Below are 18,122 nucleotides of genomic sequence, written 5' to 3'. Positions count from 1 at the left end.
CTGAATCATTTTTTAAAAATGGGATGATTTTGTCTAATTGTATGCTAAGTTGGCTAAACACTGTAAAATTTAGAAATATCTCTTGATATAGCAGAAACCAGTGACCAAGCAATAATAAAAAACATTATTACATGCATAATTGTCATAGTCCTATATAAAACCCCACTCAGAAAACTTACCAATCTAAGACAGTAAGTTAAAGTTTATTAGCTGGCATATATTACATGTAAAAATTACAGGGGGTTTCCTTAAAGTTTTTGGATTTATGCGCCCTACTGTCTAAAGCATGTTGATATTAATAAACTTGCTGATAAACTACTTGAGTTGAAGATCCATCATAAATCTTCCCGTGTTAATGTTTAGGTTAAAAAATATCCATTCCTTTCTGAATATACACAGATCTAACTGGCCTTGAAGAGGCCATTAAATTAAATTCAAGCAGCAATTCAAGTAAATTTGAATTTGGATATATTTTGGTTCCTATCAGATAGACCTTAACCTCAGGGGTCATATATAATGTAACAGGAGTCTAAACTGCTGTGAAATTATTTTCATGGAGAAGAGAAATTGATGTACAGGAGGAAAGACAGGCTGTGGCTGAAAGGCGCCCAGCATAACAATGATGCACATTCCCCCCTCTCCATCCAGGAGCATGTGGAACAGAGGAATGAATTCAAATGCCAGTTGCTTCTGGTGTTTTGTTACATAACATTTCAAGGGAAAGAAAGGCTATTAGAGAAAAATTATGCTAAACATTGAGATAAAGAAATAATGTATGATATAGTGAGCATATTCAAAAGCAGTTTATCCCATCAAAAGAAGACGAAATGTATTCCACAAGAAGAAATATATTATTGCGCTGGATTTAATAACAGATATAATGATATCTTTGAGAAATGGCTTTTACATTAATTTAATATTGAATAACAATACTGGAGATGTGATTTAGGTTTAAAGGAAAAAGTTTCTGTTTTAAAACAAGTAAATGTATATTTTCAATGTTTTTAAAATAAATCAGAAGTTAAATTTGCTTATTAGTCTGCCTTTAAATCAAATGCTCTGTTTCAAAGAAGATGACCCATTTCACCAGTTAATAAATTATTCTACATTTACATCTCAAACAAACACAGTGAGTGCATTGTCCTTTACTAACAGCCTCGTGCTTTGATTACTTCACTAATATAAATACACAAATTAAACTTGTTTGCTTTATACAAGAATGTTTGCATTTCATACTTAAGAGCCAAATGCTGTCAACATTTTCAAGCAGAAATGCCACTAATTAGGACATAAAAGCTGATTTAAATACAGTCTTTTGGGTTAAAATATAATCAAGAGGAAAACTGGTGGTTTGGCTGTCTTTCCTCTTTAGTCATTCATAAATTTCTATTCACCTTCTTCTCCTACTCCCCTAAAATGTTTATTTTTATGTCTAATATTTAATAATTTGTAATATTTAATAAATGAGTAACCAACTTCTTTGGCAAATATGTAAATGAATAAAGTTGTGAATTTGCCTATCAAGTCAAACATGAACATCATGAGGTTACGCACTCGTTTAAGAAAGTTACGTCTATCATGACGTCCCAACAATGAGTTAAACGTCAAGCAACTGGTTGAAATTATGTAGTTTCCAGTTGAACTTGAAAACTAGTTAATGGTTATCTTAGCAGTGCATAAACTCTTACAGTAAATTCTCTTAAGGAATCAGGAAAATATTATTTAAGAAACAAATGAGAACACACTGATAATATACTGATTCCTTAAAGAGAGTAGTCTTTAAGATGCTTTTCCTGATTCACCCAGCTAGAGTCCCTGAGGAGGTGTGTGATTACTTTAATTAACCGTTAAACTGACTAATGAATATTTACTGAGCACCTACTAATGTAAATGATTGGCTTCATGGTAGTTGGTATGGGGACCCCTGAACAGAATATAACATTTTTCTCTTAAGGGCTAGAAACTTAAAATACAATTAGTGATCCAAGGCAAAGTTATAAAATAGCATGAACTAGTCACAGAAGGTGAATTGCCAACCCAGAAAGTATTATTGATTCAGGAACTGTGAATCATTGTGGGGAAATGAGCCTCTGAATTAATCCATGAAACCAAAGCCTCCAATTACCACACATGAAAACAAACTAATTGCTTGTTTCGTAAACGCAAAGGTTTTCTTCCATGACGCCCTTAACAACTATTCTGTAATGGTTGTTAAATAACAATGTCTATATTACTATGAATATTTACTGAACATTTATTACATTCTGGGTACTTGGTTAAGGGACTGGCATGGGTTAGCTACATGGATTACCTCTTTGAATTCTCACATTATTCTGTGAGGTAAACACTAATATTTAATGGCTAAGTGACACAGCCAGTCATACTGGTAAGTCATGAAGTCAGAATTCAAACTCAGTTATACTTATGCCACAGTCTGAACTATGTATAATTACCTCTCCCACCAAGCATTAGCAAAAAGTCCATATATTTGTATTCCCTCGATGATTCACTAGAATAAAAAGCTGGTAGAAGTTTTTACAAAAGAAGAACAAAGAAAAATTGATAAATATTATGGTAGAGTGAAGAAAAGGATATTACATTCATTTTTCTTCTCTTCCCTGGTCTCCCTCAGCCAGGTCTTACCATATTCAAGTAGACATTTATTCAGTTGAATAATCTATAACCTTCGAACATATTTTACTTGATTTCAATTTAGAGTCTACCCTGGAAAAAAGACCAACAAGAAATACCTGACCAACCTCAGAATTAGAAAGGGATTCTGAAAATGTCCAGAGAGATTTAAAAAAGAAAGGAAAACTAGGATTCTTGAATTAACAGAAGACTGAGGTAAAAAAAAAAATTCAAAAGGTTTTCAAAAGATAGCCAGAATGCAATCTCCAGAAGGAAATGTTCTCCGAATTGGTTGCGTGGAATAAAATCACTTTATAAAGACTTGTTACTCAGAATGTGGTCCTAGGACCAGCAGTATCACCCTAGACTCACTCCAGACCCACTGAATCAGAATTTGCGTTTTTAAACAAGATCTCCAGGTAATTCATATGCACATTAAAGTTTGAGAAGCATAGGTTTCAAAATATTGGTTATGATTTTTTAATGTGGATATAAAAGTTTAAGCTGAAAAAGTTTCGGCTGTGCTATTTTGAAATACTTTCTATTTGTCAGCAGATGTTATATGTAAGAAAGTTTCAGATTTGGTGTTTCTTTGAAATAAAGTTACTGAGCAAATCAAGAATGAGCTCACTTTTCCTAAGTGCCAGCCTTAGAAGTGGATGAATCAATTAGCAAGAGGGAGGCATATCTTATCAGGTACAAGTTATGTCATGGAGTTAATAGTAAACAAGAGAAGGGTGTGGACACCAGTATGTGAATGCGATGGCATTGCAGGTCAGGGGGGAGAAAGGAATTATTTACGGGGTAAAGCTTTAAAAATGGTTATTTATATAAATAAATATGAAATGAGATCCTCCCTCAACCATGCACAGAGATAAACTCCAGATAAATTAAAGATTTAGTAGCCAAAACTAAAACTTTTGACATTTTTAATAAACAAATATATTACAGACCTTGGGTTAGATAAGGATTGCTTTAAAAAGCTTCAATATCTAACAGTAAACATTAAAACAGAAATTAAAACCTTGAAATTGAGAAATCTGTTAATCAAACGACACTTTCAGCAAAGTGAGAAACTTATGAACTGGACAAGGATGTTCATAACACACACATCTGACAAGAGCACAGTACCAAGAACAGAAGAACTGTTATAAAGCAATGAAACAAGAAACATTACCCAATGTAAGAAGGAGCAAAAGATACAAATAGGTGTTCTGCTTAAGAAATACATGTGGCCAAGACCAAAGCAACAACGAACAAGCAAAATATAAGGATAGTCATTCTCTTTGATCAGGGAAAGGCAAATAGAGACGTCAATGTGATATCATTTTATACTGAACCTTACTCATACTAAGAAGTTTGCAACCAAAAACAAAACTCTTCAACAGAGTTTTTCTACTAGGGGATATGTACAGAATTGTTTAAAGTAGATCTGCTTATAACAGCAATTAACGGAAATTTCCTAAAATGCCCATCAATAGGAGCATGGATAGACTATAATAATTTGTAGAATAGAAGGTCAGAAGTCAAATCAAACTAGAGTTGCAATCAATCACATACATAAATCATATATACAGGGTGGGGCAAAAGTAGGTTTACAGTTGCTTGTACGAAAAATCATACAATAATTAATAAACACTAATACAAGAATAAACTGTGTTTTACATACTCACAACTGTAAACCTATTTTTGTCCCACCTTGTAGATACTCATAATTAAATTTATTAAAAATTTTTATTCATATACATAAAGTGCATATATCATAAGTATGGTAGATTGATTTAAAAAAACGACCAGATTGCTTCACTCCTTGCTTGTCACTCTTTTTTTGTGAACAAAACATGGCAAATGCGCCACTGTCCCAGTTCTGAGTTTGTTTCTCAGAAGACCTCCTGTGCTTCCACGCCTGCCCTTTGCAGCCTGTGAACAGGCCTGGACTTGCCTTTGGCAGAGGAGCGGCTGCATGCACACAGCCTGTTGTTCTAGCTGAGGCCACCTTAGACTAGGCTAACGCCTGCTGCCCCCAGCCGTGAAAGAGGGTCCAGTCAAGATCAGCAAAGTTGCCTACCTGACCCTCAGCAGACACATGGGTGAGACCAGCTAAGACCAGAAGAATGTCCCAGCTCACCAACATCTGGCTAATACTGACTACTTTTTGCTTTAGGCCACTGAATTTTCAGGTGGTATATGTTATGCAACAATGCCTGATACAATAACTGTATGGATTCGTGTTTTGTCTTTCACAAAGTAAACATTTTCATTTAATCTCATCACCTAGATCAGGAAAGAGAATATTCATTACCAGCACCCCAGAAGGCCCCTCTTACCAACGTCCATCACCAGACGCCCCATCCCCCACCCAATGTAACTTCATACAAATGTAATAATATTGTGTATACTTTTTAGTATTTCACTACTTTCACCCAAGATTTTGTTTGTGAAAATCATCCATTATGTTTATACCATTTTGGATTGTCCTTTCTCCTTGCTGTATAGTATTTACCTGTGTGAATGTATTATATCCTATTTATTGAGGTAACACTTGCTAGACACTAGGCTAGTTCCAGTTTGAGGCTCTTATGAACAGCGCAGCTCTGAACATTCTAGTCTGTCTTTGGTGAATACATGAGCAAATTTCTGTTGGGTTTAGCAAAATATTTTAAGTGAAAAACATGGGTTCCTAAAGATTAGATACAGTATAATACTTTCTTATGATACTTTTATTTCTCATAATGCTATTTTATAAGGTTAAAAACAACTAAAACCAAAAAATAAAGTGTGTTATACAAATAAATATACAATGTACATATATACACATGAAGATATTTGTATAATAAATGTGTAAATACCTACATAAATATAAAAGCATGAGAATTATACATACAAAATTTAGGTTCATGGCTACCTTGGAGGACAGAAGGTGAGAGAGGCAAGGGTGCCTGAGGAGGGAGAAACTAGTGTTCTCGTTTTTGTGTTTTGTAATTATTTCATGGGTATTTATTATATTATAAATAGACCAACAGGGTCTTCCGTGGACCAATGAGAAGGGTGTGTCTTAAACTAAGGATTGTTATTTATTCAGTTCTGTATACCTGATGTCTATTAAATGCATAGGGCTGCTAGATAAAACAGATGATCAGGACTGAAGGGTCCTGAAAAGTCACCAATCCATGTGCTAATTTTATATTTGAAAAGACCCAAGGCCATGAGATTTAAGTGACTTGGCCAAAGTCATTCATATATTTTCATGACTTAAATCAGTGTGAAAAAGTGCACTCTAAGGTAGTATTTTTCCTCTGTGGTTTAAACGTGGGGTGAATTCTGTTTCCTTACAAATCTCATTTCTGATGTTGAAAACGTTGCCATCATAGTCAAGCATCATAGGTCTCAATTGTTTCTTAAAATAAAATGTTCTTGCTTTCTCCCATTTGAAGAGTATTTTTTCTTTGAATAAATGTTTTGAATTTTCCTATTCAACCTGCTGCTAGAAGGGTGGGTTGTTTTGTTTTATTCTGTTTTGCCAGCAATGTCATTATCTGCAGCACATTTCTCACATTTCTTAGAAGTTGGAGTGAGCTTTGGAAGGGCTGGAGCTTTGGAACAAGGCAGCTTGGGAACAAGGCAACTTGGCTGTTACAGAGTTCCTTCCCAACTTTAAATCAAGAGGGGGATTTGGCCACAGAATTACAATGAAAATGCTGGCATCGTTTTCCCATTTCTTATTGCTCATTTAAGAACATAACTCAAAATCTACTCTGGCCTTCATTTCTCTATGAGACAATCCCCTAGAATTGGTAAAGATGGGCGAGGGAGGGGACCTGGCCACGGCCACCCCCCATTTCTGAAATGTCCGAATCGTTCTCCTTTTCAATCTTGTGCTCAAAAATGTCAACAGGAAAAGATTTCCAGGTCAATTTTACATTTTGGTCACATCCTTTTAGGAATCCTATGTTTTTTTCCTACTTCCACGACAGAGAAAAATTCTAAATTCACCGTGCACACATCACTTAAAATTTCTCCTATCCCTGTTGTGTTATTTAAACTTTTGCTACATATCAATTAGTTTGAAATAATAAGTCTTTAGGCTATCCATTAATTGCTGCACTGTAGACACGATCTGTATTTAAAATTACACAAGGAAAATTAAGCTGCAGCACGAAGGAGTCTTGGCTAACAGTGAAGGCTTCGTAGCCCTTCAGAGAAGGGAGAGGGGATAATGGGGACAGGGAATACACAGGAGGCTCCTTCCCAAGTTTGTCATTCGCTAGCGTGAGATGTGAAAACAGACTGCTCCAGAGGTAGGCTCTTCTTCCTTGCTTTTCAGTTTTCATTTTGAATTCTTACTGTATTTGGTCATGCTGAGGCAGAAGAAAACAGTGGTCAGCCAAATGTCCTTTTCTAGTAGAAATTTATTATAAATAGTCTAAAGGCAACTCAGCTTCATAATGAATATCCCTACTCCTTTTCCTCCTGCGAAAACACTTCTCTGTCTGTAATCTTGGTTAACTTTGAGGGAGGTGAAAGGGGATAGTGGCGGGGGAGGGGGGGCACAAAAAAGAGGTGTCACAGCTGCCAGCCTTACCCACCGTGCCTTGATTTTAGTAAACAATGTGGTTTTATCAAGAAATACTTTCTGGAAGGAAGAAGGGTGGCAGGACTCCCTGCTGCTTGCTCAGAGCCTAGGGATTTCGGGGTTTGTAAGCTTCCCCGTTCCCTAATCAGAGCTCTGGGCTGTGCTGGAAAATGCCCTCTGTCATCTGTCTGACCCAGTCTCCTCCCACGGAGTAGTCACTTCAGCAATTGGGGACCATGGAATTTTTAAAAACTGGGACGAGAAAGATGGGGAAAAAAGTTATAAAGTGACTTACGGGTGACATTTTTATGCCCTTTCTACCCAAGAAAGCTTACGTTTATGATGTATATTTTGCCTTCGTGTGCTCTTCCCCTTTTCTCTCTGGCTTCTTGTTTTTGCCTCACTATGATTAATCATTTTGACCTGAGGTCTGGCAAAGCCTAGTATTGTGGAGTCGTAACTGCCCTCTAGCGGTGAAACAGTGCATTAACCTACTAGAAATGCTCCCTGACAGGTGTTTCGAGCTTGCGGGGAGCATTTTCTTTGTAAAATAACCCTGTGGCCAGACCCACACAATTATATGAAATGTCTCAGCACAAGAGACTGTTGAGGAGGCGGAAAGAATCCCACTCTGGGTGTCACTGTTTAAGAGATTCATACAGAAGATAATCTAAGGAAATGTTTTCCTTTCTTGTATTGAATTTATACTTTAGAGGCTGTCTTCCTTAAGTCTTTACATTATGCTTTGCAGTACAACAGTACCCCCTTATCCATGGTTTGGCTTTCCACCGTTTCAGTTACTCCCAGTCAGCCACCGTCTGAATATATTAAATGGCAAATTCTAGAAATAAACAATTCCTAAGTTTTAAATTGCATGCCCTCCTCAGCAGCATGACGAAATCTCACATTGTCCCACTCCACCCCGCCCAGGACACAAATCATCCCTGGGTCCAGTGCCTTCGTGCCCTACACACACTGCTGCTGGTTCCTCGGGAACCCTCTGGGTTATCAGGTCAGTGGTCAGAGAGAGACAGGGACCACATTCATATAACTTTTATTACAGTTCATTGTTATAGTTGTTCTATTTCATTTTTAGTTATTGTTATTAATTTCTTTCTGTGCCTAAGTTACAAATGCAACTTTATCATAGGTATTTATGTACAGGAAGAAACAGAGTGTATTTAGGCTCTGTGCTACCTATCTGTAGATTCAGGCATCCACGGGGGTCTGGGATGTATCCCCTGAAGATAAGCATTCAGAGCAGCATTCTTTATAATAGCTAAAAACTAGAAACAACCCAAGCATCCATCAACAGTGGAATGGATAAATTGTGATGTGTTCAAATATTGTGGAACATTGAAAAAAACCCATTTACGGCTACATACAACAAATAAATGAAGCTAAATGCAGAAGATGGCAGACTGTGTCATTTCATTAATATAAAGTTCCAAACTGCTAGAGAAACTGATGTCTATATTAACTGAAGTTAGAATGGTAGTTAGTTTAGGAGGGAGGCTGTATTGATTGCATTGGAGCATGAGGGACGCTTCTTGGTTGCTGATAATATTTTGTATCTTGATGTAGGTGGCAATTATAAAACTTAAAATAATCGGTCAAGCTCTGCCCTATGACTTGGGCATTTAATTTTTTTCTCTGAGGTTTTCACCAATGGACTAATAACCTACTGTATTGCTTATATGACTATCACTCTTTTGGTAAACGCTCCTTTTTTTTTTTCTGGATAAGCCACTTTTCAGGAACTTCAATATGTGTATGTGTTTCTAGATTGCCTTTAAATTCATGCCGTTGGTAGAAGTTATTGGGGATATTTGCACTCACTAGCTGGGTAAAGCTCACCCACCTCCCTGGCCCTAGTCTCTCCACTGGTCATACATACTGTTGCACTGTAAATGACAATGTAACTTCTGGCCACACTCCAGGGCTGTGACAAAATCAGAGCTCACTGCCAGAGCACTTAGGGGCCATACAGCAGGGGCTGTTTGGAGGAGACCAGGCTGCCTGTACCTATTGCCTGTGGTATCTAGCACAGGACAGGTAAAAATGGCTGCTTCCAAGTATAAGAAAACAATAAACATCATTCAGAGGGGAAAGGGTGGAGGAATTCAGAGAGCAAACTGTGCTTTTGAAGGTTTGTGGTGACTTCTGGAATATTCCAACCTTAGTATATAAACATGACCCTTCTCACATTTAACCAATCAACCCCAGAAAAAGGATGTGTCTTTTTACTCACAGCTTGCTCTGTGTCTGGGAACAGCCCTCTGCTCGTAGGATATCTGAGAAGGGAGTGGTGAGGAGAGTGGATTGCCCAGAACCACAGGCCCATTTTGAGAACACTGAGACCACCAGCTTACGGCCAGCTGGGTCCTGCATGTGTTAGGATCTCCATTTGGGGGAAAAAGGCCCTGATAGCAGTTCCAGAGCAAGGAGAATAAATAAAGTAATTGAACAAGTGAGCAGAGAGCTGTTCTGGGGCAAGAGCCAAAGGCCGGCCTTAGATTCTCACTTGGTTAGAGGGAGTGGGGTTTCCTGCCTCTGTCCCGGAGTCTGGATTTGACACTGATGAAGAGGAACGCTTTTTGTAAGGGGCAACTTTCTCAAGATCCTCACTTAGGTTTCAGAAAAACAATCAACACTTATTTTGAGGGACCTAACAGGAAGGTATTTACCAATGTTGGTAGCTATGGTTTAGAAATGATGCTTCGTTATCCCAGATGGGGCTGAAATGACAGACTAATTAAGAGACAGAGGAGCATAAAACAAAAAAGGGAATGGGGATGGAAGCACAGGGATGATGGCTTCTGATAGATAGCAGCGGCCGGTGACCATGGCAGACATCACTAACCAATCGCTGCAGTCTTTCTGGGGCAGCCCAGATAGCCACTGGATTCTCTGTGCCCCACGGACCATCTGCCTCAGGATCTCCTCGGGGAGACTATGAATGAGACTCTCGGGCCACCCCAGACCTCCTCTGCGACCCTTAGATCTGGGTAAAGGGATCCATTCCTTGGGCTACCACGGTCCGCTCAGAGCCTCCTTCATCCACGCACTCCTCGCGGGGCATGCTCGCCTGCAGACACGGCCTCCCTCCCCAGTGCTGGGGTACTCAGGTTGGGTATCATAAGAAATATATTGGGTCTTTGTCTCCTGTTCTTGGCAAGGAGATCCTAAAACCCTTGGAATTTTCTAAGTGACAGGAGTGTTTTGTTACTTCTAATAAATCCCTTTCATCATGTCTGAGTTTGCACTACTAAGATGACTTATGGCAGGGGCCCTAGATAGCCTCTGGGTGGGGCTGACCTCCAGAAAGACCAAGTGATTTCAGCACCGCCCCCCACCAACCTCCAGGGAGGGGAGGGTGTATGTAGTTGGAGAGTTAGCCACACTCTTGGACAACAGTGTTCAGTTTCCAGGCTGGAGAACGCGTCCACTTCCTGGCAGGGCGGTGTGCTCCCACCCCAGGGACAGATGCTCCGGCCCTGGACCTCGGCTCACAGACCGCTCCACCCCCTGCCCACGCTTACTCTTTCTAACAAACCTGCAGACTGAAGTGCCTTCTAAGTTCTGTGAGCCGTTCTAGCAAATTCTCAAACCTGAGGAGAGGGGTGTGGGAATCCCCAATTCATAGTGGCTGGTCAGAAGAATGGGTGGGCTGAGACTTGCAACTGGCATCTCAAGTTGAGGCAGACTTGTGCGACGGAAGCTTGAAGCTGTGGAGTCTGTGCCAGCTATGGGTAGCCAGTGTCAGAAATGAATTGAATTGTGGGACACCCAGCTGGCCTCAAAAAATTGGTTGCTGTTGGAAAATACTCCATGGGGATACCAACATGTCCTTCCAGATTGGCCCGAAGACCCCTTTCCAGTACTCATAGTCTTCTCTAGTCAATCCTCCTGAGGGCCCACCTTGCAGTCATTTTGCATACACCTCAGTCTAAGGGATCACCAAGGGGTGGACGTTTGAAAAGGAGTAAGGACAGGCCTTGGGTGTATGTTCTGGCTGTTCACTCCTTTCCACAAAAAGATCCTTCATGGTAAAGAAAGAACAGGGAGGGGTGGAGCTGGGGAAGAGAATAGGGAAGTCTAGGAGCTGGGGGTTTCCTTTTGCCCCTCAGGTCCTGCAAAAATTAGGAGGCAGGTGGTCTTGACCTTCTGAATCAGAATCTCTAAGGATGGTGGCTGAGAATCTTGCTGGTGTGGTCACAAAATTTATTTAAACAGCAATTCTCATTTGTGACTGCACATTAGAATCACCTGGGAGCTTTTGAAATGCCCAGGCCTGGGGCCAAACCAGTGATGTGGATTTTGGGGGAGGGGCAAGAATCAATATTTCTCAAAGCTCTCCAGGTGACTGAGAGCACTAATGAGAATAAGAAGGCAGATGAACAGGCGTAAGGTTCATGGGCAAGGAGTCGGTGTGATGGAACTGGGGCTTATGGAAGATGGGGGTTCATGGCCTTCCTAAAGCGACAGGCTGATGGCTGCCGCGCATGGAAGAAGGCCCACCCTGGCCAGCTCTCCCATTTTCAAGGGAGGCGTCAGGTGCTTATTTGAGATTTCTCACATTGTCAATGTTAGTAGCTAATTCCGCACTGTGCAGAGCAACACTGTGCAGCCATGTGAAAGCCACTGCCAGGAGTTGGTGTTGGGGCTGCTGGTTTGGGCTTCTGGTTAGACTCGTCCTATTTAGGGTGATCGGCCCATGGACCGGCAGTGTCGTCATCATCGCCTGGGACCTTGTTATCGAGTCAGACTATAGAGATGAATGTTATAAATCCACCCTGACCTCTTGAATTAGCACCTGCATTTTAATAGGATCCCCAGATGATTTGAATGCATATTAAAGTTTGAGAATCACTGATTAGCAGGTATACCAATATGGTGCTAGCAAAACCCAAACTGTAGGTGTGATTCCTTTGTGTGCTACCAGATTAGCTGGGTTTCATGATGATTGAGTTACATACTCCCCATGTGCGTCTTCAGTAATAAGCGCCTTCCCTTGGGGAGATGTCACATCCAAGTGTACCTACCTCCCCATTATGTTGGTCATTTTCTCCTACCCTTTTGAAAGGCGAAATAGAAGAGAATTCTCCTTTTCATTTTTTAAATTAACATTTAATTGTCCTTCAGTCCCCACAATGTCCATTGAAGCCCTTGGAAAGATTCATTTTAAATGTCAGGTCCCTGCTCCCAACGCATTCACAGATTTGCTTTCTCTCAGCATACTTCTTTCCCTCAGCGCTTTTGTTATCCTGATTATGTTCTTATCATTATAATTCAACTTAACTGATGAAAAGCAGGCTTTCAAAAAAACCTGTCCTAATGGAAAGAGAATTGACTTGGATGGAAGTTAGCAAATTACAGCTTCAAAGTAAACTTCTTTTTATCTGGGTAACAAATGCAATTAAGTTCATTAGGAAAAATCAAGCTTGCAGGGGAGTTTTATCAATTTTATTAATCATTTTAGACTAATAAACCAAACTTTAAGCCCTCTGGGTTTTTTTTTCTATTGTAATTTCTGTCCTCATTTTTAGTATCTGCTAACTTCTACTTTCTTTACATTTAATATGCTGTTTCTTGAGATGGAAGCTTAGAGCACTAAGTTTCACCCTTTCTTCTTTTCTAACATATGCACTTAAAGCTATGTGTTTCCCTACAAATACTGCAAAGCTTCCATATAGTCAGTCTGTTGTATTTTCATTATTGTTCAGTTCAAAAAATGTTCTTGTTTTAATTTTGATTTCTTCTTTGACCCCTGGGTTATTCAGTAGTGTCTTGATTATTTTCTAAATATCTAGTTATCTTTCTGTTATTGATTTCTAGCTTAATTCCGATACGGTCAAAGAATATACTCTGCATAATTTCAACAGTTTGAGGTTTTGAGACTTCTTTTACAACCTAACACAGTCTATGTTGGCAAATTTCCAATATGGGCTTAAAAGAATATGTATTGTACTGTTGTTAGATGTAATGTATTAAATGTGTGAATTAGATTATGTTGGCTACTGTGCTATTTAAATCCTCTAAATCCTCATTGATTTTGTTTCCTTGCTTGCTCTGTTAGTAACAGAGAGGGGTATGTTAAAATCCTCATCTATGATTATAGATTTGTGCAATTCTCCATGCAATCATCTACCAAAAGAAACCTACTGTAGTTGTTTTAATATCAGAGGTATTAGCTTTAATTCAGCCCTGAACAACAGGACTTACTGAGATAATGGAAATATTCTTTGTGCTATCCCATAGGGTAGCCATTAGCCAAGTTGCTGAACACTTGAAATGTGGTAAGTGCAGCTAAGAAACTGAATTTTTGCCCCGGTAGGGTGGCTCAGTTGGTTGGAGTGTCATTTCCTACACTCAAACATTGTGGGTTCGATTCCCAGTCAGGGCATATATTAGGTTGCAGGTTTGATCCACAGTTGGGGCACAGCCAATTGATATTTCTCTCTCACATGGCTGTTATCTTTCCCTTCCTCTCTCTCTAAAGTCAATATACATATCCTTGTATGAGGATTAAAAAAAAGACACTGAATTTAAAATGTGTTTATCTTTAATTAATTTAAATTTAAATAGGTACACATGGCTAGTGGCTACTGTATTGAACAACATTATTTTAAAGCAAGAAAAGTGAAAGGTGGGCATTTTATATTGATAAAAGGGTCATTTTAATAGTGAAGTATAACAGTGCTAAATATATGTGCACACAACAATTATACCTTCAAATCATATAAAGCAAAAACTGATGGATTCAACATGCTTACATATATCCAGAGAGACAACGCTTACAACACGGGCACTTTCAGGATCTTTCCCGCCTCCAAAATGCCAGAAGTCTCTAGTCACCAAAAGACCTTGTGATCTATTTTCTTAAGAAGAAGAAGAGAGATCTGGTGTTCCAAACATGTAGCCTCCAAGGAAGCATGAATATATTCAGAGGACACCTAGAGAATGAGCCACTGGAATATGGGGAATGAGAACTAGCCCTGGCATTTGTAAGAAAATTTAGTTTTACTATTTCTAGTATAAAGTTTGCCACCGGTGCCATACTAGTTTTTGTCAGCTGGTCATGAGTGCCACACAGTGCTATCGGCCTTCTGGGCAAAGAGCAGGGCCTCACGTCTTAGAGGGCTGGGCAGTACTGCCCTTGCTCCCACATTCACTCTCAGCCTCCAAAACCACGGTCAGCTCACATATGGCCAGGTTAAGTGGATTTACAGATTACAGTACCCATTTTAACTAAACAAACACGAAGTGGATGAAACCCATTTGACTTGAAATGTAACTAGTGCAACTAAGAAACTGAAATAGAGAGAGACCGTATTAGCAATTATGCAAGTGGTAAACATAAAGAAACTGGAGAAGCTGATGTTTCCCATGCAATCATCAGGCAAAGTAAATCCATTATTTCAAAGCGTCTTCTTAATAATATTTTTTAAAACTATTTCCCTAGTGATACCATATTGTTTTTACCTCATAAGGTGTAAAAACAATGGGGGTATCAATGGAGAATTAGTTTTAAAAATAGCATTATTAAGAAGACACTTTGTAATATGGAATTACTTTCTCAATAGTTAGCACAAACCTTGCCTTAAGTGTATAGCATGTTAATACAAGTGTGAAGCTATTGTAATTAGCAGGCACTTGAAAATGAAGCACCCATCATAAAGTTAAACCTTTATAATTGGTAGAAAAAGACTGAATAAAAGGGGTGTAATGATGCAAAAGGATTCACTTCTTCCATTTCAATCTTCAAATCTATGTGAGGAGTCCTTTTTCCCCCAACCAATGACAGTCGTTAAAATCGAGCATTGAAAAGGAACTAAACTTTAAACTGAAGAGCCAGCACTTTAAATTTTTGAATCAAAGTGTTAAACTGTAAATTTTGAAATTAATGAAGTCCATTCACATATGTGTGTTTCCCTTTGAAGGCAAATAGGTGTTTTGGATCATTAATAAATAATATGAAACACCACTTTCATCTTTATCTCATCCTTTTTAATTATTATGATTTCAATATAATTTAAAAATATATTTATATACTATATATACATTCACTTATATAATGAATGTATATGTTAGTCTAATAATACAATAAGTGAATGAATACATATGCCCAAGTTGGAGGTGAGTACTCAGTTTTTAGGGGAATGCAATCAAAAAGTTTGGATGACATTGCCCTAAACTGGCCTAATATTTAATTTTGTTCTGGCAGGAAAGGAAAAAGCCAATGTCTACTTTTCACAAAATAAAATTTTCCAAAGCCTGGAGGTATTAACTTTGAAATACTGCCTTACAGAGGTTCTGTATATTTATTGTGTAAAAGTTCCTCAAAATTTCTGTCTAGATGATGCTATCAGGTCACGATTGCTTCACAACTTGGCAAAACACAAAAGGTTGAAATATTGCCATTCTCCGAGTTCAAATACTCATACTTTCATCTCAGTGAATTTTGTATGTTTTCTGATATTTTAAAACTCAATGTGCAAGTTAACATGAATTAATATATATTCAGAATTTATAATTCTTCTCTTTCATACTTTAGTCTGTTGTTATACTGAAATACGTCTATTGTCAAGCCCATAAACTATACTTGTTAAAACCTGAACCCATATAATCTCTTTAGTTCATATGAAGTAATAAGAAACCTTCGGTAGAAGATTTTGTATCGTCACAAAGAACTTTACGTGATTTAACACCACACTTCCGAATTAATTGTAAGACTAGGTTACAAATGGTCAGGTCAGAGTCATCAGCAAGAAACGATAACAACAAATAGCTATGACAGTTTATTTGACACAAGGTAAATAAAGGACAGCAAAATTGATCCTAATATTAAAAATACATATTAAAAATATCACCATTCACCTTCTATGTAAGCATTTTTACCAACTGTTTGTTCCTCCCTGTGTTTGAGTGAACTGGCCCTGACCATTCCCTCCAGGCTTTCAGAAGGTTATAAAGTGTGGCATTTGCAGTGGCTGTATTTCATTCTGTTTTATACTGATGGTATCATTTCCTTGTTTTAGCCCAATTTTATTACAGTTTGCAACAGTGATCATGCAGGTCAATGCTTTCAAAATGCTAGACAAAGGGTATTAATTCTAACTAGGACACGGGTTGGAGAATGCTAATGTCTTATTTACATTCACTCCCATATTACTGTACAACAGACCACATCAAATATGTATCTCTTTGCACAAAGTTAAAAAATCAAATTAAAACCTCTCCATACACATTCAACATCCCTAGGAAATGACTCTAAGATGTTACCACAAGCATGAATCACCCAATCAAGGACGTGAGCTCAGAGTCAGTGGAGAAATTGAGTTTGGAAGTACAGAGCCCGATAACCCCACGCCCATACATACAACCATCAGAAATCATGGCCGGCATGGTTTAGAATTCATTTCTTGGCATTTACCCAGGGATTCTGATTTTAATATCAATTAGCACAAGCATGAGAACAGAGATTATAAATCACGAGTGCCTGAACAGGTTTATCGAGGCACTTGCTATAGAGCTTTTGCCAGCAGAAGGATTTGTCTTAAGGAAGGAGAGAGCTATGCAGGCAGAAAAATCTCGGGATTCAGCTGAATACAAAATTCAGAGAACTGTTGATCTCAATGACTATCACTGTGCTGATTTCCTTTTAATAAAGATCTGTTTTGAAAGGAAAAAGGCAAACACATTAGCCTCATGACTCCCACAGGGAAATATAATTTGTCTGTATTTTTAACAGTCATGATGAGGAGTCTGTTTGTTAAAACAGAGCCACAGCTAAAGGTAGTTAAGGTACCATGACAAAGCATATTGTTTTAGAAACAACTCCATAGAATGACTTAATAGGCATCACTCCCACATCTTAAGAAACTGCCTTGTGAGGTAACACCAAGGTACTTCTGTGGATAGATTGCGATCATAGAAAATGCTGATGGAAAGTGTTTTATTATGTTTTTACTTAAAATTCTGGTTGGATGTTATGCCTGTATATAAAATAAAAACTAATTTCAAATTTAAAATGAGAAGTCATTTAGGACAATGGGCGGCTCGGGTCACTTTATTCTTGATGAGATTCAGTCTGGAAAGGTCTCTACCAAATTAAAAAAGAAAATGAAATCAATAAAGGGTTATGTGTTAAATTTGCTCTTACAGTATTTGTGAATTTATTGCCTCCTTCCCCCAAAAAGCATACTGGCCAAAATTTGTTGGGAAGTTACAAATGCTTAGACCTTTAAAAAAGGAAGTCCATGTTTTGCTCAGAGATAATTTGATCAAGCTGGTCCCTTTGCAGACATTTCACTTTCCCTAGGCCTCCTGCAATATCCTTTGTCACTCAACTTACAATGTCCTTTCCCCTGTGTAGCCGACCTGGACCAATCATTTATTTATTTATTTATTTGAGCTCTGGTCTACCAATGGCCAAAGTCACATAGCCTGACCCTTACCTCATCTCATTATTTCACATGGCTATATCATCCTAATTGAGATTACCAATGAATTGAAAATAGGGACCATGTCCTTTCATCTTTAGGAGCTCACACTATTTTTGGATTGGCTGATGGAGGTGCAGGGCTGTGTGTGGGCTCATATAGGCAAAGACCAATTAATGCAGCTCCAGTTCAAGTCTTGAGGTCCCTACAGACTCTCACAGCAGCAACACAAATGCTGGCGAATTCTCATCGGTTCTTTGAAATGTGGCCAGAGCACTGGGGAATATATGTTAAAAAACTACACAGATCAGTCCTGAATACTTTGGAGTCCACAGCTCAAGGACTTATTTTAGAAGTACTAGAAGAAATGTCTAATAAAAAAATGAAAATAAAGTAGGCTTTAGAGTCTGCCATAGTCATGGTTGATGTGTAGTTCTGGTACTTATGTATTGTGAGACTAGTCACTTAACTGT

General features: G+C 38.5%; 1 protein-coding gene across 3 annotated transcripts in view; it reads right to left on the bottom strand.

Annotated features, from left to right (window-relative positions):
- Nucleotides 1-18,122, bottom strand: part of PLCB1 (phospholipase C beta 1) — a 622,850-nt gene that overhangs the window by 19,287 nt on the left and 585,441 nt on the right. The window contains exon 33 of one of the 3 annotated variants that reach the window (XM_054574044.1): nt 6,908-6,989. The exons of the other annotated variants lie outside the window; for them this stretch is intronic. The gene's annotated coding sequence lies outside the window, so the exon portion shown is untranslated. Of the gene's footprint in view, nt 1-6,907; nt 6,990-18,122 lie in introns of those variants that run through there. 3 annotated transcript variants of the gene reach the window in all.

This window comes from Pteronotus mesoamericanus, unplaced genomic scaffold (genome assembly GCF_021234165.1).
Source record: "Pteronotus mesoamericanus isolate MK-2021 breed Mesoamerican mustached bat unplaced genomic scaffold, CSHL_Meso_final contig_25, whole genome shotgun sequence".
Lineage (NCBI taxonomy): Eukaryota > Metazoa > Chordata > Mammalia > Chiroptera > Mormoopidae > Pteronotus > Pteronotus mesoamericanus.
The sequence above is the reverse complement of the archived record's forward strand: the minus strand, read 5'-3'. Positions and strand labels throughout refer to the sequence as shown.